Source organism: Neomonachus schauinslandi, chromosome 4, assembly GCF_002201575.2.
Source record: "Neomonachus schauinslandi chromosome 4, ASM220157v2, whole genome shotgun sequence".
NCBI lineage: Eukaryota > Metazoa > Chordata > Mammalia > Carnivora > Phocidae > Neomonachus > Neomonachus schauinslandi.
In genome coordinates this window covers 179,754,508-179,778,477 of record NC_058406.1, presented here as the reverse complement: position 1 = coordinate 179,778,477, position 23,970 = coordinate 179,754,508, and positions in this window count along the sequence as shown.

Sequence of the window (23,970 nt, the reverse complement as noted above, 5' to 3'; positions counted from 1 at the left end):
TAGATATTTTAAAAATAAGGGAATGAAAAAAGATATACCACACTAACACATCAAAAGAAAGCCGACAGAGCTGTAATAATTTTACACAAAATAGACTCCAGAGTAAGGACAATGATCAGAGAGCTGCTCTTTCAGGCAGATACTGGAGGGTGGGTTACTCATTCCTTCCAACTTTTTATTTTCTTCCTCCCGTTCCTCTACTGTAGAGTCTGGAAAGTTGAAGACTTACATGCGCAGGCCTCTTATAGCCAGTGGAGGCCACGTTTCAGAGTGGGACAAAAGCAGATGTTTGCTAAGGATTTTTGAGAAAGTCTTTTGCTTCCCTAATTGCAGAAACTATTCCTTCTTTCTCTGCTTCCTTCATTCCTCCTTTTTTCCTTCCTCAATGCGATGGCTTGAGTTATTTTGTGATCATGAGGGAAAGGCTAAGAGATTTCCACAAACTTTAGCCCAGACAACCTTGAGCAGATGCATAAGATAGATCTTTTACTTGGAGCTGAATGAAATCCAGTTCTAAATAATATAGCCTCCATTGCTCCCAAGTGTTCAGTGGAAGTCTGTTATAAACCACAACTCTCTGCCAGGCTTTATAAGGAAATGAAGGAAGGTGGAAGAGCATTAGCTCAGACAGTGACTGGGGGCAAAGTGAGAGGAGGGAGCACGGAAGGAAGCCCGTACCAGCTCAGGAAATGAAGACTCATGCATGCATGGATGCACACACACGTGCCTACCTGGAACCTGCTGGTATAGGAGCTATGCAGTGGAGGATCAAACTATTTGGAGAATATTTAAAGAATCCCTTAAATTCTAGGTGATTTAGGGACATTCCAGTGCAGACACACTGAGTTCCTTCTGCCTAATTTTTGTTCTTAAACACAAAAATGTCGCCACGGTGATTGCAACTCCAGGTCACAATTATCCTGATGTGATGATCAAGATAATGGTGTAAAATGGTTCTTTGTACATTTTTGAAAATACACAAAATTACTCACAGGCATCTCATTGAAACAAATGAGCAAAGGATGGTAAATGAAAAGTACATTGTAAAATGCTCATTTTTATGTGAGCACTGAGCAATATGTATACTTTGTTTTATTTAGTGAGCTTCTCTATTATCTTATGCCCCTGTACGCACCCAATCTCTACTACTCTATCCAGCATCTTTCTATAGGGTGTCAAGTTTCTCAGCCATGCCATCTTGTACTAGGTGTTTGTTCTGGGACTTAATCTTCGGTGTGGGAGGGAGCAATATCAGATGGAGGGAATGCCGTGTCCATATTCTCTGGAGACTGGTGTGGGCTCATGTGAAGAGGGAGGCAGAGGAGGTGATGTGACAGCCTGGTCTAAAGGCTGGCGGTACCTGTGAGTCCCCTTTGGAACCGATCCCACCGTTTATCCAGGAGCTTGCTTTCCTAGTTAGGCAGGGGATCAAGTGGATCAAAGAGAATGCCCTTTGTCTTTAACATTCTATGGTGACCCAGGAAGGCACACAGGGTGAGAAGCATGTGCCAATCACCTGCATGCATGAATAACATCACTCATTTCCCCCAGAGCATGTCACAATATTACCAAGTTCCAAGTATGCCTTGAAAACTGTGAAAAAGCTGTGCTTTATCATCCCTGCCTCTTATCTTGAACCTTTTACCTGTTGATTGGTCCTGTTGGCCAGGTTGTGGGCTTGGATTCAAGGTAGGGTGACCAGTTCATCTCAAATTGCCTAGATTTTCCTGGTTTTCGCACCGAAAGTCCCTCATCCTGAGGAAACTCTCAGTTCTAGGAAATCTTACTATAAAGCTGGTCACTCTGTTTCTGAGCAAGCTGCAGATGCATAGAGCCTGTTGGTGGCACAATGCTTAACCTTTGGATCATCTTGGAAATGATATACAGGGGTACGGGGCAGCATTGTCTGACGTCCAGGCTCAGATCTCTGGATGTTTACTGAGATCCAATAGTATGGGCAGCTATAGCTGACTTCCTTATTGCTCAAAACCAACTTTATAGTAAGTGACAAAGCATATTATAATAAAACTTATTATTTAATATAACTTATTATAATACAATTTTATTACAAAAATAGAAGAAAGTAAAGAAATAAATGTTGTTAGCTAGAAAAGACAAAATTAAAAAGTTCTTAAGGATCATAGCAATATTTTCCAAAGGAAGAATATATCTTTGGAAATCACAAAATCCATAGGTTAGAATGAGGTTTAAATGTTTCAACAGAAGCTTAAGTGAATGAAAGGACTCACTCAAGAAAATGAAGGGGAACCTCACAGGAAATGAATTCTAGAGGGGGGAGACGTTTTAGAGATAGCAGAGAAATTTCCCGAGCAGATAAAAGCATGAGTCTTGCCCCTGAGGTGCTGGACGACTATAGAAAATGAGCTATAGGTCTAAGAAGAAATGGAAAAATTCCTCAGTTCTTTGTAAAACCAGTTGATTGCCCTTCATAACAAAACTCCTAATCAGTGGTTGACAGTTCAAGGTTGGTGAGACTGGTCAAAGAAACCACAATGAATTTAGAAAAGAAAATGCACATAGCAGACCAAAATTCCCTGAAGCAGATACTAAATTTGAGCTTCTGTAAAAATGTCTTCAAGACCTTGGCAGACATTGGAAATTCTGGGTTATCAGTTATCCTATCACCAAAGCTGGACGCATGTTCAGCTGGGATGGTTCAGGGATCTGGGGTCCCAGATGAGTTAAGTGGACCGGCTGTCACCCCCATGGCATGCAGATCCCAGAATGAAGGTTCCTTCCATCAGGCTAACCACATCTCAGGACAGTTCTTCCTCCTCAAGGGCAAAGCACAGCATCATCTCTTGTTCCTAAGTGTGGTTCTCTCTCCAGATCAGCAGGACTCCCAGCTTTTGATGTGCTCCCTTTTCCTGGTGCAAATGGTCCAACATCCTGAAGAATAACATTAACGATGCCTTTGGTAGGGCAGCTGCGTGGCTCAGTTGGTGAAACGTCGGCCTTTGGTTCAGGTCATGATCTCAGGGTACTGGAATCAAGCCCTGCATTGGGTCCCTGTTCAGCAGGAAGTCTGCTTCTCCTTCTCCCTCTGCTGCTCCCCCTACTTGTGCTCTGTGTGTGTGTGTGAAACAAACAAACAAACAAATAAATAATAAATAAATAAATAAATAAAATCTTTAAAAACATGATGCCTTTGGTAATTTAGGTTCTCCTGCTGTGTCTCTCACACTTGAAAGTGATGCAGCTGGCCCAAACTTTGTTCCTCTACCTCATGATGCAAAAACAACAAAACCCCAAATGATCCAATTAAAAAATGGGCAAAAACCTTGAGTAAGTGTACTGAATAAGTCTCCAAAGAAGATACACGAATGGCCGATTAAGTATATGAAAAGATGCTCACCATCACTAATCATTAGGGAAATGCAAATCAAAGCCACAGTGAGATACCACTTGGAATGCCTTTTGTCAAAAAATCAGAAAACAGTAAGCATTGGTGAGAATATAGAGAAAATTGAAAGTCTTGTGCACTGCTGATGGGAATGCCAAATGGTACAGCTGCTATGGAAACCAGTATATAGGTTTTTAAAAAAATAAAAATAATGTTACCATATGATCCAGAAATTCTACTTATGGATTTATGCCCCAAAGAATTGAAACAAGGAATCTGATATTTATACACCCCCGTTCATGGAGGCATCATTCAGAGTAGCCAAAAGGCAGAAGCAGGCCCTGTGTCCATGGACAGATGAGTGGATAAACGAAATGTAGTATATCCATGCAATGGAATATTATTCAGCCTACAAAGGATGAAAACTCTGATACACACAACAGCATAGATGAATCTTGAGAACTAAGGGAAATAAGTCAGCCATAAAAGGACAAATACTCTATGATTCCACTTATATGAGGTACCTAGGAGAAATCAGAGTCTGAGACAGAAGGCAGATCGTGTATGTCAGAATCTGAGAGAGGGAAGAATGGGGAGTTCTCTTTAGTGGGGACAGTTTCAGTTTGAGAAAATTAACAAAGTTCTGGAGATGGATGGATGTACAGCAATGTGAATATGCTTAATGTCACTGAGCTATTGCCGAAAATTTCTAAAATGTTAAACTTTGGGGCACCTGGGTGGCGGTGAAGCATCTGCCTTCGGCTCAGGTCATGATCTCAGGGTCCTGGGATCGAGTCCCACATCAGGCTTCCTGCTCAGCAGGGAGTCTGCTTCTCCCTCACCCTCTCCCTCTGTACTCTCTCTCTCTCAAATAAATAAATTTTTTTTTAAAAAGAAGCATTCATTAAAAAATAATAATAATAAAAAATAAAATGTTGAACTTTGTTGTGTGTATTCTACCACAATAAAAAATAAAATTCATAAAACATGGTTCTTCTTATAAAGTTGCCATGATGATCACTTTTTTTCTTTTTTGCAGAAAAAAGAAACTATCGTATCATATCATATCTTAACATGGTGATTGCAAAGATTTTCAGACAATCAGTTGATTTTCAAAGCTCTAATGAGCTAAGCTTCTCAAAAATAGTTTTATCACCTCTGCCCATTGCTTCAGACACTGTCTCTCTTGAGACAGTGCATTAATGTAATAAAATGAGGCGTTGCTCCTTCACACATTCTCACTGTGGGTTCAGGGTGTGAAGGTGAGGTGGATTATAATCAAACCTGTTCGGATTGCCACGGCTGCCTGGCCGGGGGGTGGGGGGGGGAGGGGCGGTGCTGGGTTGATTACAGACTTCAGATGCAGTGCTCCTTGGCAAACTAAGGTGAGGGGATGGCAGGAGCGCAGGGAAGAAGAGCTCACCTTGAATCTGTGACCGTGGCCATTTTTCATCATGATTAATGGTCACTGGCCCCTGCCCATTCCAATCCAGTCTTACTCCCCCCACAAGGACGAGAGCCAGCCTCAACATTACAGGAGTTAATCTGGTCATGACAGCCACCGCACTGGCCTGGAGGGGTCCCCCACCTGCTGGCACGCCCCCCTCTGCCATGGTGCTTCCCGCTAAACAGGTGAGAGGGCGTGGCAGCCGGCTGGCTGGGGCCGGGACAAGGCTAGGTGGCCCCGGGTGGAGGTGATTTGCCTGGCTGTGTGGCAGAGGGCCAGGCAGAGACTTTGGGGGCCTGGGAAAAGCCACCTCTTATTCTGAGAACGGAGGTGCGTTATTGGATTTCTTTTCATTTTGGCCCCCTCTTTTGTAAAATGGGGGTAAGACTTGCCTGGTGGGCCTGTTTTCAGGATTACATGCGACAATACGCACCACTCATCTGACTCACTGGAGGTGAGTCTTCCCTGAATCTCATCTCTGTTATTGAAGAGGATGCTCCCAGTGAAGCAATCTGATTCTTGCCTTAGCACTTTGGTGTGAGCTGCTCCAAATGCCTGCAGTGTCCTCCCACTACTTTGCAAACTACAATCAGTCTTTCACTCTGCCATCCAGATGTCATTCATTGTTTCTTTGTCGAAGGCCACTGCCCCTCTTTCTCTTGTAGAGACAAAAGGTGCTGCATAACGTCCCCTCCTGTGCTCCGCTTCTGTGTCCCAGTCTTATTTCTGTTGTCAGGCTTCCCTTCTTGGATGGTTGCTCGAAATTTCTCTGACTCCTCTGCTAGTCACTGCTCTGTCTCAGGAATCCACCATTTTTTTGTAGAAGTCTTAGATTTTGAGGGCCATATAGCCTCTGGCATAGCTGTTCCATCGTGCTGTTATACTGCAAACACAGCCATGGGCAGTAGGTAAACAAATGAATGTAGCTGTATCTCTAAAAAACTTTAACCAGAAAGACAGCAGGGCACGAGGTGGTCCATGGGCCAGAGTTCCCGACTCCTGCGCTACCCCACTCGTGTAGCACAGAGCTTGGCAAAGCAAACACTGGAAAAATGTATTTGTTCCAAATTCTGGGCTCCAGCCTGGCCCTGAAATGTCCTTTGTATCCGTGTGTTCCGCTCCTGTCTGGGACGGGCCCCCTGGATGCAAAGGGAAGCCCAGGGAGACCACTGCACCTGACTTTTGTTCCAGAAACTAGATATTGTGGGTTTTTTGCTTGGGCCAAAACACAAGGACATGTGATAGAGTGAAAAGGGTGCTGTCCATGACGTCGGAAGACCTGGACACATGCTGTGTAATCCTAGGCTGGCCATGCGCCCCTGGAGCCTCAGTGTCTTCATCTACAAGATAGGCTGTGTGTCTACATGGGAGGACTGGGGAGAAGATCACAATGATACCACACACGCTGTTGCTTTGTAAGGTGACTTGCTAGTCCAGTGCTGGCTGACTGGCTAGTCAATACCATCATCATCATTATTAGACTCAAATTCTAGCCTTTTTCCATACTTCACCCCCTGAGCCTGCAGGAGAGACCTGTGTTCCCTCATTTATTCATTCATTTGTTCATTACAAAATGAGGATTGGAAAATTATGAAACAAGGAAAGAAACTACTCTGTTGGGCCAGTCCAGACTCAAAGAACATTCCAAGCACCACTAGCTGAAGTTCTTTATCACCCAGCTCTGTTTTTATACATCCTGGTGATTTGGCCATTGGCTAGGGGTCTAGAATGAGAATCACCAAAGTGCTTGCCTGGACTCTCAGACTATGAGAGGTAGTGAGTCATGCCTTGTCTGTGGAGCCTCATTTGGAGAACAGGTTAGGGTGACAGAGATTGCTTCTGTTCCACCAAAGTCTGTTCCCCTCTTCTTCCCAAGTCACAACCACGTGGTGTGTCCCTTACAGTGAGACTGTGTATCTATGGCTACAAGTCCAACTTACAGCCAATGAATTTTCAGCAGGACAACACATCTCCTCTAGGCACAAAAAAATTGTACAAAAAAGGAAAACACCTCCTATGTACAATTCTTGCTTTCCTACCTCCTCATGGCTTTGGAGGGTCACTGATGAGGAAACCCCAGGTGGCACACGGGAATGACCGCAGCCTGGGTCCCTTCACCATCTGGTGGAGCAGAGCTGCACCTGACTTGAAACTCCACCTTAGACTTCAATAAGAGCATCATGTCAACTACTTGTACTGTGCTGTTATGTTGTGTTTTCAGCCACAGAGTTTGAAAGCCTATTTGTTACAGCATTTTCTTACCCCAAATGACCCAGGAATATCTACCTACTTTCCTCCCTCCCCTCATGTCTTCTTTTCTTTCTGTCTTCCTGCCTTGCTCTTCTTTCTCCAACTGCATAAACCCATAATCCTTGAGGTGGGATGTGCTTCAGATTGAAAAGTTTTTAAATTTTACAAAATTAATGTAGTGTACTAGGGCCAATCCCTTGTGAGGCCTGAAGCGTATGCAATTTGGGAGAACTTCTTCAGGTAAAAGATTACCAAATTTTTAATATGATACCAGGCACAAAATCCCTGAGGTCTAAATCTCTTTAGCTTCCGGTAGATCCCCCACTGGTGTCACTTACACGGGGTGGCCAGCAATATAATGGTACTGACACATTTGGTCTAAACCCACTATTCAAATTTATTAATATATCTGCACGAAAACATATGAATATTCTACATGGAATCAATGAAGAGCACACATGGCCTCTCAATAATTCAGGTCAAGTTTTCCCCCTAAATTAGTAAAGCTTTGGTCTTATTGTCAAATGAATCTTTTAAAATACAGCTTATAGAGCTTTCTGGATTTCAGAAGGTGGATATGGGATCCGCATAACAAACCATTGGTCATTCCTTAGTAGGTATTGTGAGGGAATGGGGTACCATGTGTACAATCTAAATTCTTTCCTTCAGGGAGTCTACCATCTCATGAGGAAATGTAATGTGAAGTGACATATCTATCATGTGATTCCTGCTATGAGAGTAGCTCACACGAAACGAAAGACATATGCTACCCAAAAGGACTTTCTGTGGGTGAGTGTAAAGTCCATAGAGAACCTGCGGTCTTGGAGAGTCTCTGAGCCCAGTCACTATCATGTGCCCTGACATTCACCAGGATGATGTGGTAGGTGGAGGCATCCCATACGGTGAGTCAGTCAGGAGAAGCAAACCGACTTAAAGAAGCAGACAGGGAGTGCCTGGGTGGCTCAGTCGGTAGAGCATCAGACCCTTGATTTCGGCTCAGGTCATGATCTCAGAGTTGTGGGATCAAGCCCTGTGTCCAGCTCCATGCTCAGCGTGGAGTCTGTTCATCTCTCTCCCTCTGCTCCTTTCCATGCTATCTCTCTTTCAAGTAAGTAAATAAATAAATAAAATCTTAAAAAAAAAAAAAAGAAGCAGACCTAAGCTCAAAGGCTGATTCTTCCCTTATTTATTATGATATTGGGTAATTCGCTAACTCTTTAGAATCATCAGCTATAATTAATGAGATACAAAAATAGTTGTGTTATTGGCTGCCATTTGTTCTGTCCTTAATACGCTTCGAGTGCTGTGATAGGTGCTTGAGATGAATGATCTCATTTATTCCTCCTGTAACCCCATGAGACAGATGTATTATCATTTTAAGACCAACAAATTAAAGATCAGAGAGCTTTAGAAACTCATCTAAGATTCAGGTCTGTTTGACCCCAAAGCCCAAACAGGGAACTACTGTTCCTCTGCCCTTTCCAAGGATATAAAAATGACTCAGAAAGTCGTGAACATAAAATGATGCCAAGTTCTTGTCCTTGTCTGGCTTATCCAAGCTCCTGAATTCTCTTCCTTGAGTCTGAATTTGACCCAGACACTTGATACATCCTTCTCCTGACCTTCTGGTCTGATCTTTTCCTTTCTAAGATGACATTATCCTAGATTTAAAGGCAGCAATCGTAAAAAGAGAGAACATAGGGGACACCTGGACTGTGACTAGATTTGTGACCTTCAAAATATCTTAAAGTTTTTGAAATTCTAAATTGGTAATTTTGTATAAAAATCTGCACATCATCAGGCTTCTCTTGAGAAATTGAAATGACAACACTAGGCTTGCATTTTTCCATGACAATAATTGGCAGCCCCCACGTCTCAAGTAGGTCCCCTTCTTATAGCACCCCGTATTTTCCTTTCTACCTGCTAAAGAAATACACATTTCTGAATTAATGAGGATGATGACATAAAGGTAGTGTGTTCACATGTCCATTTCATACCCTATTACCATGATAACTTAATAATCCATGCCCTTCAATATGAAGCTGACTCTCAGTCTTTTTGAAGAATTGATCTATAATGGCCCCAAACACTTGCCATTTAGGTCCAGATGTTGGAAGTATAATGACTTCATAGTGATGCCTTTCTGCCACTTGATGGCCCCTAAACATTAAATTGGTAGGGTCTGTGGGGCTATTGTTTTTTAACTTATGGTAGCTTTATGCTTCCAGCTAGTATAATATCCAGGATTTATAGGCAATAAAACATAGATCCCTAACCATAAGTATGGTCATGAACTGCATGTGGGGAAACAATCACAAGTTTATGGTGCCTGATGAGACGGTTTTTGGCCATAATCATACCTTGATTTCATATACTGGCTTTCTTCAGAGGATCACAAGGTCCCTGCACATGTGGTTTATGAATCATGATGCATATAGACGGGGAAGGTCCAACCACCAAATCTTCTGTAGAGCACTCAGCATATTCATTCCCCCCTAATTGAGGTGGTTGTTATTTGAGTGGATCCAGTTAATCTAACAAATTGAGCAACCACCAAGAGTCCAAGCCAGTGTGCATGGCTGATCTCCCCCCTGTGGTGAGAGGACCTTTACAGGCTGACTCAATTCAATTCATGTATTTTCCAGTAAGTATTTTCTGATCCTCCCAAGCAGAGTAGCCTTCTCTGGGTCATCCTCCGCACTGCCCTTAGCACTTTGCCATTTCCTCCCCCATACGCAGTTGGGCTCAGGTAGGAGGAGTCAGGCAGCACAGGTGTCTTGGCAAGTCACAGGGTTCAGAGCAGATTTCAGGTATGCCCCTGTATCCACCTCTACCAGCTGTGTGAATAAGGCCCACCAGTTCATTCATCCTCCATCTTCTCATCTAAAATCAGAAATAGGGGCACCTGGGCGGCTCAGTCAGTTAAGCGACTGCCTTCGGCTCAGGTCATGATCCTGGAGTCCCGGGATCGAGTCCCACATCGGGCTCCCTGCTCAGCGGGGGGTCTGCTTCTCCCTCTGACCCTCTTCCCTCTCGTGCTCTCTGTCTCTCATTCTCTCTCTCAAATAAATAAATAAAATCTTTAAAAAAATAAAAATAAGAAAATAAAATCAGAAATAACATTACTAGCTTTGCATATTTGGGAAGAGTATTTTGGAATATTGTACATAAAGTACTTAACTATACTGATGCTCTTAAATAAATATTACACTCCTCTTCCAGAGTGTGCGAAATGTCTTGTGCTCTTTTATCTACTCCTCTTAGCAAAATTCCTGCTGAATTGAAGCCCATAAAAACTTATTAAAGGAAGGAAGGGAGGGAAATCCAAAGCTATTAAGTGATATGGATTATTTAATGATAGCAGGAACAGAACAAGTAGGAATTCGGAATTCCCCAAAATAAATCCAAGGAAAAATAAGTTTAAGACATATGAATACATATTTTATTTTATTTTGTTTTGTTTTGTTTTATTTTAATTCCATGCACTACTGAGTATTTACCCAAAGAATACAGAAATACTAATCCAGAGGGATACATGCACTCTATGTTTATTGCAGCATTATTTACAATAGCCACACTGTGGGAGCAGCCCATCGATAGGTGAATGGATAAAGAAGATCTGGTATATATATAATACATATATTAATTATATTATTTTTTTTTTAAGATTTTATTTATTTATTTGACAGAGAGAGACACAGCGAGAGAGGAAACACAAGCAGGGGGAGTGGGAAAGAGAGAAGCAGGCTTCCAGTGGAGCGGAGAGCCCGACGCAGGGCTCGATCCCAGGACCCTGGGATCATGACCTGAGCTGAAGGCAGATGCTTAACGACTGAGCCACCCAGGCACCCCTATATTAATTATATTATTAATTATTATATAAATATTATTCAGCCATGAATGGATATTTTTTGACCAAAAGTTTCTGTGGTCAACATAACCTCCAATGGCATGCTTTATTTTGAGCATTTAATATAAGACCTTTCCAAGAAAAATCTATTTTATTGTGTCATTAAGTGTTTCATCATCCATTTCTTCTATCCTGAAAAGGTCCTTAATTTTCTCCTCTTTAGGTGTCTCTTACCTCATGACAAATCCAAGTCCCAAGGGTTCACTTGGTCCCAGGAGTCCGTTTTAGTTGCAAATAGCCATGGAGGGTGCAAACTGGAAAATTTCAGTCCACTGGGGACCCTTCTGTGCTGCACTGTTACCAGTGTCACCGCAGAAAAGCAGATGCTTTCTTATGTCTCTGAGGACATCCTTGACCTGCACTCAGTGATCCAAGCGTGTCACCACCCCAATCCTGCAACTTACCCAGGAAATGTGAGGAAGGGGATATGAGGTCTTGTCTCATTTTTCACTCAGTCGTGGTCATTCCACACACACACAGACGTGGACTGCATATTGCTCAGTGTCCCAGTAGGAAGTCACACCCAAGGAATTTAAATGAAGAAGACCTCACCAAGGGACAACTTTAGAACAGGAATGGCTGAGTAAAAACAGAACGGGTAACTTTCTGAAGCTATGATTTTATTTTTATTTTTTAATTTAATTTTATTATGTTATGTTAATCACCGTACAGTACATCATTAGTTTTTGATGTAGTGTTCCATGATTCATTGTTTGTGTATAACACCCAGTGCTCCATGCAGAACGTGCCCTCTTTAATACCCATCACAGGCTAACCCATCCTCCCACCCCCCTCCCCTCTAGAACCCTCAGTTTGTTTCTCAGAGTCCATAGTCTCTCATGGTTCATCTCTCCCTCCGGAGGGAGAGATGAAGCTATGATTTTAATAGCATCTTTTAAATGCTACACCATGATGAAACAAAGTGTTTCAGTAAACACTTTGGCACATCTGGTCTTCATCTTTCTCAGCCAGCTACTTCCCAGATTTGCAAATGGGTACTCAGTGGCTTTTCCTTCCATAGTGGAGCCCACAGGATCGTGCTTAATATTGTGCTAACTTGGCTCAGAAAAGATCCTTCTGGCCTCCAACTATAGCCTTCAGGTACTGCTTCAGTTAAGGGAAAAGGTAGAGGGAGGCTCAGCGCTCCATTGCAGAGTCTGTGTGAGAGACACAGTTCGTAAGGACTGGGCTATTTCAAGGAATGAGGGTGAACTCAGAAATACAATTCCATAAGTGTACCAGATGTACTAATTGGAGTATACTGTCCATCTATTTGGAGCCTTCTTTCAAATACACAGCCTCCAGTTTTCATTTACAGCTTCAGAAATTCATTTTTTATTCCCAGATGGACCTGTGTCCAGGGTTCCACAACGATAGCTGTAATCATTCGGATATTAGGAAAGTGAGGACGAGAGAGACTCTCCAATATAATTTCCATCCTTTGAACATAGCCTGCTGTCATTCAAACCTGTCAACTTGCATGCAGGTTTCTAATGGTATATCAGAGATCTAGACCAGCCAGGTATGCAGAGCTCCATCACGAATCATATTCCGGCTGATTCAGGGTGCCGATTTTGGATAGACGTTCAGAAATATACATGAAGGCCTTCACAAAGATATTTATCAACATTATGCAGTGTCTGGTTCTAAATTTTATAAATATTTTAATAAGAAGTGAAAAATGAAAGTTAATTTCCAGGTGTTTTTGTTTCCTCATGTGTAAAATGGATAATAATAGTACTTTCTTCACCAGAGGGCTTTAAAGCTAAAGGTGGATTAATACCTCAATCATTTGTTGAATGAGGCAGGGGATAGCTCGCTAGCTAACTAGCTGGATAGGCAAGTAGGTAATAAATCAATATAGATACATTGATAGAAATGGACAGTTACTCAGTGATGGTGAGTGTTCCAGCCCTGAGCGCAGTGATCATTATTCACTTGGTCTTCAATACATGTTTATTGCGTACATGGATGATCAGAATAAAGCTCTGTATTGGTTTTTAACTTTCAGTCCTTAAACTTCAAACATGCATACTCAATATTTCTTTCAAAATAAAAAAAAAAAACAGAATAAAAGTTATATTTCCAAAAGATGTAGTTCCACTGATAAAGCCCACTGGTAAAATGAAGCAATTACCTACAGCATTTATAGGGACTAGTAACTTCTGTCTGCCACCGAGAGTACAAATGTGCATACGGCAGACCCACACACATGAGTAAGAGGTCCATGGGGGCATCTAGATGCACAGCTCTCCAATTTGGAGGGAAAAGGGTCTGTGGAGAGTGTGTGGGGATGTATGTGAGGACAGTAAATTGATCTGAACAATTAGAAGTTGCATCCTATTAAACCACTCTATCTTGGTCATTTATGAACACAACCTGGTTTAGATGAATCTACTGAATTTCCAAGAGCAATTTCATTAATAATGATGATGACCGCTAGCACTTAACTATGTACAAGACACTATTTAAGTGATTTGTGTGTATTAATTCATTTAATCTCCTCAACAATCCTGTAAGTTAGGTACCATTAGCATCCCCCTTTCACTGATGAGCCTAATGACACAGAAATGTTGAAGAACCCCATGACATCTCATGCCAAATATGTAGCAGAGCTGGGGTGTGAACCTAATAGTCTGGATCCAGAATGTAAGCTCTTGGCCAGTACAGAACACTTTTATTTAATAGCTTAGGAAATGGTTGCTGAGGAAGGAAAATGATCCATAGTGCCAGAGCCAGGGCTGGGAAGTGTTTTTTAATTTAATTCATACAAATCCACTAAATACTTCCTTCAGGCCAGCAATGGGCAAGGTGCTTAAATGTACAATGGAGAACAAGATAGATAAGTTTCCATCTTAGTTCTCACAGAGATGAACCGAATGGGGAATGTAGCCAGTAAGCTGGTGGCAGTAAGAAAGTGAGGATACTGTGTTGTTGGAGTGCAGGGAGTCAGGGCAGCCTCAAGGCCCCAGGGAGAGAGCAGGTGGAGGAGGGAGTTCGCCAGGTGGGTGTGCCGGAACCTTGGCACTTAAGGTCCTGCTGCATTTTGAACAGAATGTACCCTTGTCATTGTGGCCTCCAGAGTTGGAAACAGTCTGGCTCTGCTACCACTAGGATCTCATCTGGCACATTCTCCCATTCTCTCTCTGGTCCAGCCCAGCTGCCTGTTTTCAGAGTTTCTTAAACAGGCCAAGATCTCTCCTGACTGCTGTCTCTTTTAGGTATATTCTTCCTTCTGCCCAAAATGTGTTTCTGTGTCTTTCCAAAGGGGTTTTGAATATTCCTTCAGGGTTTGCTTCAATGTCATCTCCTCAGGGAGGCTTTATAAACGACCCTCCAAGTAGTTCCCACCAATGATCTCCATTTGTGATCGTTATGAGTTGAATTGAGAACCTCCCTCACCCCAAACCTGTAGGTTGAAGCCTTAACCCCCAGGACTTGGTAATGTGACCTAATTTGGAGATAGAGCTCATTAGGGTGGACCCTAATTCAGTATGGCTGGTGTCCTTATAAGGAGGGGAAATTTGGACATAGACACAGATGCAGGGAGAAAGCCACGTGAAGATGAAGGCAGAGATCGGGGAGATGCTTCTACAAGAACACCACAGATTGCCAGCAAAACACCAGAAACTAAGAGAGAGGCATGGGAACAAACCCTGTGGTCATCTTGATCATGTGGTTGCAGCCTCCAGAAATGTGAGGTAATCAAATTCTGCTGTTCAAGCCACTTAGTCTGTGGTGCTGTATTTGGGCAACCCTAGCAAACTAGGACAGTGATTACAACTGTATTATGGGTTAAGTTAGTCCACTCAATCATGGGGCTGGGCATGTCTGCTTCAGTCACCAATACCCCTAACCAGGACTGGTAGGTGGCAGGTGCTCAAGAACTCTTGACATGGGCTGGTTCTCCTCTCCCTGCCAAACCCTCTCCTTCTGTCTTCCTCTTCCTTCTCTTCTGCTCCCTCCCCTCTCCATATTCTCTTCCACACCTCTTGCTTTTGAAATGCTTTCAGGATGATGGGATCCATACGTTTCTAGAACTTGCCTCACAGCTTGAGACAGGCTGAGAAACAACTGAGACCAGAATCAGATGCTAAGGAGACTCCACAGACCCTAACCACCCACCCCAGAGACCCTTGTTTAATTTCTAGGTAGTCTTAGGTATAGCCTGTTTCCCAAAGGTGGATCACAAAGAACTTGTTGAAAGGCAGTGATTCATAGTGGAAAGCCCTTGGTATTGTTTAAGCTTGGTTTGAAACCTTAGATCTTTCTCTTTCTGACTATGTGGGCTTGAGAAATCCCTTTATCTCGGACTCCAACTTGTCTACAAACTAGGAATATTGTGTCAATCTGCTTTTTTACATTTAGCAGTTTATTGTGAGTCTTTTTCTATGAAAATAAGTGTTGATTTACAATATCTGTCTCAGTGTTTGCAATAATATGCCACTATTGAATATTTATGATAATTAGCTAATCTCCATTACTGTACATTTAGATTTCTTTCAAGTTTTGCTATTATAATTTTGATGTGATAAACTTTCCTGTATAGTCATGTTTGTGAACTTGTGCAATTATTTTCTTAGACTATGTTTCAAGTATTTCTTTAGAATAAATTTTTCTAGAATAAACTTAGGTCTAAGGAAATGCAAATTTTTAAGATGTCTCCCATGTACTATTAAATTGTTTTCCTGAAGAAGTTGGATCAATCCATCCTCCCTCCAGCAGTATAAAAAAGTATAACAGCACCTGTCCCCCCACCAAATATTGTCATTCTTTCACCCTTTACCAGTTTTGTGATACTGAACATTTCCGTGTTCAGAAGCCATTGGTGTTTGTCTCCTCCCATGCCAGTGATTCTTCTTGTGCTGTTCACTGCATTCTCAGTGTGTTCTGCTCCATGCTCCATGGGGGTCTTCACCCAGGCTCTCTTACCCTCCCGTGCCCTGTTGCATTTGCTTCCAAGGAACGACAGACATCAGAGGGTAAGAGATTCTCCCTGCTCCCCTCCACCAGGTCAGGTCCAGGATTTGGCAGTGGCTGCATTTCTCTGACTGTGAACACGGTACTTGTCTGGGAGCTGTCTTTCATAGACAGGTTCTTGTAACACTGCTCCCTCCCACGCCCCTTTTGGGCCTTGCACAGTTAATGATTCTGCTGTTGCTTATCTGGATGCTTCTCTATCCTTGTGGGTTTCTTCAACAGCCCACCTCTCTATGAACAGTGATACCATGTCATTAAGCTCTCTTCAACTACTGCTTTGGATGCCACATCTGTCTCCAGTTAGCACTGTTCATGATATATACATATTTCATTCATCCTCTATTACACAGTTTTGCAGTATTTTCCCTACACTCCTGATTCTCAGGTGACTCTTTTTCTGCTTCTTTTTTTTAAAGGATTTTAATATAGTCAGGTATCCCCAATTTGAGGCAAAGGGAAATCTAATTTAGCAAAAAGTCTAAATTCTAGGACTATTTTCAAGAATAGCTATTATACGATTTAGAATAAACATGGTTATAGGAAATAGGAAAATGAATTAAGAAATCTTCCTGAAATAGAGATAAGACAGACATAATGCTATGGATAAAAACAGGGATGTAAATTAACACTTTGGCTACAAACTGGGTTTCTTTAAATGGTTCAAAGGACTTGCTTACTTACTTAGGAAGATTAAACTTTCTCCTTGAAAATTATATTACTCATTATATGTAAAGACTTTTCTCCCTGGTTTCAAATTCAGCGAACATTTCATTGAGTATTTGTGGTAAGTCAGCCATTTTCTTAGCCTTCACTCCATAGGAACTCTGTAAGGTCGGTGCTTTCATCCTCACTTAAAAGGGAGACCAACGTTCATAGAGGTTAAGTAATGTACTTTGAGTCACACAGATAAAGGGCAAACTAACTTCTCAGCAGAAGAGAAATTTAAACCTAAACTTTTTGCTTTTAAATCCAGTGCTCTTGTTACAGTATCAAATAATTAGCCAACAGAATACATTTCGACAGAATTCATGAATATTTAACAAAATTCAGATTTAGCCTACATATAATAATGTTCCTGAAATGTTCAAATTCAGTGTATAACTATTTAAGGTACATGATATGGAAGTTAGGGCCATGTAGAGTTAATTAGAGAATTTATAAAAGTAATGAGTTATAAATGCTATGTTTAAATGAAACAAACATTTTCTAAAACAAAGCCTTTCATGAATAAAAATAGATATCATAAAAATATACTATGAGGTGGCAAAGTGTGCCCACACTGACATCAGTTAAAACTGATACAACCAAGTGGATATAAAAGCTGTTCATGGGAACTGCTTGAAATGAGTCACCCCAAATAGAAAGTATGTGTACAATAGGAGAGGCTATTGATTTTTGGTGTGTTAACAAGAATTAGTAGGCCAGAAAATGTATGTTCATTTTCCTCATTCTGAAAATAATAGACTGTACAATAATAGAATTGTTACCACAAGCGCAGGATCAAAACCTCATGGGCGAGTCCCATCTGAAGCAGTGTTGGTAAAACATACGGCATTTATGGGGTTTCCTTCCCTTCCACCAGGCTCATAATTATAGAGTTCAGCTGCCTCCATGTGATGCAAGCAACTTGCCAATAAATGAAAAGAGATACACCAATCTGCCTACGTATGATGAACAGCAATGCGTGAAACAACCACCACTGTGGGAAGGAAGTCTCCTATGACAATGTGGAATCCGGAGGATGTGGTTGCATTTAGTTCAAGATCAAGACTTGCAAATAATTTACTTGTAGAGAAAGACTGTGATCATTAAATCTGGTGGCATTCACTGATGTATAATACTTTTTAGGAGAAAGATGGCAACTTTATCACATATTTGCATCCCCTTCTCAACCCCCACTGCCAACCACCTCTCTAAATGTGGTGTCCATAGACACTAGAGGCCTGGCAAGGGTAAGCAAGGCTTTGGGGCATGGAGAAGTCAAGACAGAAAATGCTGCTTAAGGATCTCTGCTCCCTAGGTCAGATGAGAGCCTGGAAACCAATGGAGAGAACCATGGCAGCACTACAAAGAGTATGGACCTGTGGAGATCTGGACACCCCTTCCCCCTTCCCCTGCAGAGTCAGGGGAAAAAAATTATTCTTGGAAAGACCTGTTGACTTCTCTGGTTTCAGAGCAGCTTTATTGGAACTGAACACGTAGGCTGAGTCCTTTTTATAGCTGAATCTTGTCGATTATTAGTCTGGCAGAGGCCAAGGTGACTTTCTTATCTTTGGGGGTCAATGCTAAGGTAACCTATGGCTGAAGTCAAGCCCCACTGAATGGGAAGGGAAACTTTACATCTACTCAAAAAAGATCTAAAATCCAGAGAAAAACACTGGAGAATAACAGGCAACCTAAAGAGACAAAATAATGATACTTAAGATCACATTATAACATGAAAAAAAAAAAAGACTTCAAAGAACCAGATACAGGTGATTCTCATGATTCGTGGTAATTGTTTTATAGAGTTGCTGTGAACATTGAATTAGCAAATAGTGAGCCATTGCTGCTGGAGGAAATACAGGGATAGGTTTCTGCCAGCCTCTGGTCACAGCATTTTCACCAACTGATCAATACATACCTTTGTTTCATGTGTGTTTGTGTTTAAAGACACCTTGTTTAGTACATATCATGGATTCTCCATTGAGCTCGTGACTAACACCATTATAACTCATGTCTGAAAGAGGTTATCTAATACATGTATTTGCTCTGGAAGACATGTCACAGCCATTTTGTACTGAGGGACACTAGTCAGCTCTACACCATTGTGCTTGGGGGCCATTTTAAATAGCAAAATCACTAATAAAAAACACAAAAAATTTGTGGTTAAATATGTCACCATATAGACTGTGAAAAAGACATTTGTTTGTAGTATGAGAGCTGAAACAAAAAGGCAGCTGGGGACATGCATGTTGAGTTTCTCAAATTTTTCTCCACTATGAACACGTCTGCAAATGACTGCAAAGCACCATGATTATTGGTTTTGAGGTGGCAAATACATTTTAGCAAGTAAGCAAATTCACAAACACAGAATCCATCAACAATGAGGATCAAATATATATAATAATGTTTTTAAACTAAAAACCTCAGGAGTTGAAGGAGAAGGTGGTTACCATTAGAACCTGGAAGACCTAATAGAAGTAAAATCTTAAATCATGAGAAAATGTAAAGAAAAGGAAATATGAGGCAAAAGATAAGAGATGAAATAAGATGGGGGTGGTGCTAATTTGCATATACTGGTGCTTCCAGGGGAACAGAATAAGAACAGATGGAGAATGGGTTATAATAAAACAGTTAATACATTAAAAATTCATTGAGTTAAAGAAAGGCTTGAGTCTGAATCCTGAAAGCCTCAACCAATTCTAAGCAAGATGGGTAATAGAAGTCACACACCAAGATAAAGTCTGAAAATGCTCTTCATTTTTTAATCTCAGGAATAAAGAAAACATTGAAAGTTTCCATACAGAAAGAAAAATAATTTGCAAAGGTAAAAAAGGATCAAACTGGCATGGAACTTTTCATCCACAGCACCAAATTAGAGATAATGGAATAACATTGTGAGGTTGCTCAGAGAATGAATTTTGAACCAAGAATTCTATGTCCAACCAAGATGGTATATTTCTGTTGGTGTGAAATATGTCTGCAGATATAGAAGGATTCAGGGAACATATCACCTACACCTCACTGAAGAAAATACCGAAGTAAGGACTCTAATCAACCAAGAAATGAATTTGACCAAAGGCCTCAAAACAGAAGAGGATAGGAGAGGGGAAAGAGTGTGAAGTAAGTAAAGTCAGAAGTAGAGCATAGATATTAGTAAAATGTAGAGAAATAATTAGTAAAAAAAAAAAAAGTAGAGACAGATACACATAATTACCAAAAGCCTTGGGATGCAAGGCATACATATTAAAGAATAATTCCTGAAATAGAAGTCATGCTACCAGAGAAAGTATTTAAAACTGGAAGAACGGGGGCGCCTGGGTGGCTCAGTCGGTTAAGCGGCTGCCTTCGGCTCAGGTCATGATCCTGGAGTCCTGGGATCGAGCCCCGTGTCGGGCTCCCTGCTCAGCGGGGAGTCTGCTTCTCCCTCTCCCTCTGCCTGCCTCTCTGCCTACTTGTGCTCTCTATCTGTCAAATAAATAAATAAAATCTTTTAAAAAAAAAAAACTGGAAGAACGAAATTCCTTTTGTGAATAAAACCATGAAGATGTGGGATAGTCCAGAGGGAAGAAATGAAAATATTTCTAAGTGCTCATTATCTTGGTGTAGGAGGATGGCAATGGGCATGCAGGTTAAAGAAGCTCAGTTAGGAGTAATAACTGTTATCTTACTTTATCACAATAGTAGAAGAAGAGTGAGTGATTCTGGGCATGAAGGAAGGAGAGGTCTTTGGTGGGGGTATGCAACAGAATAGCATAAATTCTGAACTAACAAAGGGGATAAACAAGGATGTGTAGTGACTAGAACAGACCAACAAAAATAAAGAAGAAAAAACTGGAAATGACAATGTGCAATAAATAATAAATATAAATTGTGAGAAGAATAAATCATATCCAGTTGTTCTGTGAATTTAAGACAAAGTAATAGAGAAGGTTGAAAATAAAAAGACATATAAAGATCTACCAGGCATACAATAAGAAAGCAAAGTGGCAACGTCAGTGTTATATACTGGAATTACTCACTTTGCACATTGTATACATATTTATAAATTATATGTGTGTGCATATTACCCTGTGTTCTTTGTATACATTACACATTTTTACATATGTCTAATAAATATCTTCAAAAATTGATCATATCCCTGGTACAAAAAAACAAGAAATTCAAAAATAGAAATTAAACAGACCATATACTGATCAAAATCATGACTATAAATAATTAAAAAGAGCACCAAAAATTATTAATTACTTAAAATTTTAAAACTCAAAGTGGCAATTTCAACTGAAATTACAGACTATCTAAAAAACAATGAAAAGGAGAAAATGTTATAGCAAAACCATGGGGCACAACAAAATCATGAGATATATATACAGATATATATATATACACACACACACACACACACAACTATATATATAGTTTTGTAAGAAGGAAGATAAAATATAAAGGAAACTAGGCCTTTTCTTAGGAAATAAGAACCAAGAACAAATCAAAAAGTCTTAATGAAGAAAGAATTATTTAAGTAAAAACTAAAATTAATGAAATCTATAAGAAAAATATGTTTTAGAATAAATACATAAAAAATCTGATTGTTTGAAAAGATTAATAAAAATATGTAGTGCCTTATTGGAAAAAGGTAGAATTGCCATGGTTCAAAATAAAATTGGAGGTTTAAACACATATATGAAAGAGAATTTTAAGAATTTCAAATGAATTATATGTGTCAATCTATAGCAAATAAGTAAATACACGTGGAAACAGATCTGGAGAGATGGATATGTCTCAGTCAAAATACAAACTACCAAAACTACTTTGGAAGAAGTAGAAAATATGAGCAGATTAATTACAAAAAAAAAGGATTTAAAAAGCAATTAAAGATTGACTCTTAAAAAGAAAAAAAAAGCTTAAGGACAAGATGGCTTCACAACTAACTCCTATCTAGAAACCTCTGATGATCCGAGAAAAAGAAAAATCTCAAGTATGCAACTCTTTAAACCAGCATAACCTTAATATTAACTAACCAAGGCTACAAAGTCCTGAAAAAAAGAAATAATGGCAAATATTACAAAAACTATAGACCAACTTTATTTATAATTGAGATGCACAGTTTCAATATTAACAAATAAGATCATGCACTATGACCTGGAAGGTTACTCCTAAGGATGCTCTACCAGGAAATCTATTAACGTAAGAGTAATAAAAACATTGAAAGCAAAGGTGTATTCCGTGCAGACTTTGCACCAGGTACTCTGCTAAATGATTTTCATGTATTAACACAATGGCCCTCTCACTGTAACCCTGTTTTGGTCATCACAATCATAATTAGAATTGAATTTTGAAGATGAGAAGCCAAAGGCATTAAGGAGATAAGTTAAACTCCTGTGATCACAGAGAGTGTAAGTGTCAGAGCTGGGAAATCTCAATGCTTATTCTTAACCATTCCACTGCAAATAAAGGTGTGTGTTGGGGGCAGGAGGGAGGTAGGGAAAGATCATATGAATAGAAGCTGGAAAGGAATTTGATAAAATTCGGTAGCTATTACGTTTGTATTAAAAATAATATTATAAACTAGGCAATGATTCATTATTTATGAAAATCTACTCTTAAACATCATTCTAAAAGAGTGAAATTCTGAAGCCATTTCTCTTAAAATCAAGCAGAAGATGGGATGTCCATTGACTCCATCAATATTCAACATTTTTGTAGATTCTTGCAAATGCAATTTAACATAAAATGAAATAATAATTTAAAACACTGTAGGGACGCCTGGGTGGCTCAGATGGTTAAGCATCTGCCTTCGGCTCAGGTTGTGATCCCAGGGTCCAGGGATCAGCGGGGAGCCTGCTTCTCCTTCTCTTTCTGCTGTTCCCCCTGCTTGTGCTCTCTCGCTCTATCTGACAAATAAATAAATAACATCTTTAAAAAATAAAAATAAATAAAACACTGTAAAAGGATCCTCAAAGATACTTTTCCAACAGTTTTTTTTAAAAGATGTTATTTATTTATTTATTTAGAGGGAGAGAGAGCATGAGCAGGGGGAGGGGCAGAGGGAGAGAGAATCTCAAGCAGACGCACCGATGAGCATGGAGCCCAACACAGGACTCGATCTCAGGACCCTGAGATCATGATCTGAGCTGAAATCAAGAGTTGGATGACTAACCAACTGAGCCACCTAGGCACCCCTGCTCTAACAGTTTTAAACTTCACTCTTACACCATTAATTGTTCTGCCCCTCCAGCATCAGGACAATCTACATACAAATAGCCTAATTTTTCCTGGTCCCTCTTCCTCTCCCAGCTACCACAGCACATCTCTGCTCTTCTCTGCATCAAAATACATGAAAGTGGCTGTTGATGCATTTGCTGTTCTTCAGTCCCCTACTACTCAGTTATTCTTAGAGCACACCAAGCTGGCTTTCATTCTTACCCTTCCACCCAAAATGCTCATGTGACGATCAAGACAACATCCATGCTGTTGGATTCTGTGGTCAATTTCATCTTCCCCGTGCATGGGTGCTGAAGCAAGTCACCCAGATTCCCCTGGGTGCCTAAGTACTCATTCTCACAGCTGCCAGGAGTGTTGGCTGCCCACAGCTCAGAGCTGAGTCTCTGCCCAGGAATTTCCCAGAGGACCTCATCCACATCCAGGGACCAATCCCCTCAAAGCGACAAGGCCTGCCACGTTTACCCCAATTCAAGACATCTCGGAATGGTTGCGCCAGCTCCAGAGCTCCTTCTGGGTGGAGCTGAGGACTCTGTTGCAACGTATTGTGCCTTCTCTTCCCCCGCTGCCCAGTCCTGCCTCCCTCACGTTTTTAGAATACTGAGAATATGTATTATACATCTATATCTTACTATACATATATAGATATCAACAAATAGGTATATATAGAGATATATAATGTAAACCCTCAATTTGGATTTCCCCCTTAACAATTAATGATCTTCAGCTACCCAAAGCAGTTTGTATAGAACCCATATATTTAATGACTGTATACATATACATATATATTTACATATATATTTGATTTAAAAGTCAAATATCAATAACAAGTTTTTTAAAACTTCTGTACATGTTTATATATGGAGGAGAGAGAGACAGACAGAATGTGTTATCTGGCAAATGGTGGGGGAAGGAAGGGAAAAATAATATTATGTTATTTCCCCCCATTTAGTTAAAATTATGAGGCTCTTCCTCTATGTTTGCATAAAGAAGGTTCTGAAATATGGATAATAAAATTTTAATGATGTTAGCTTAGAGTGCTGGGATTTTATTTGATTTTTATTTTCTTTTTTATAATTTTCTGTATGGTTCAAA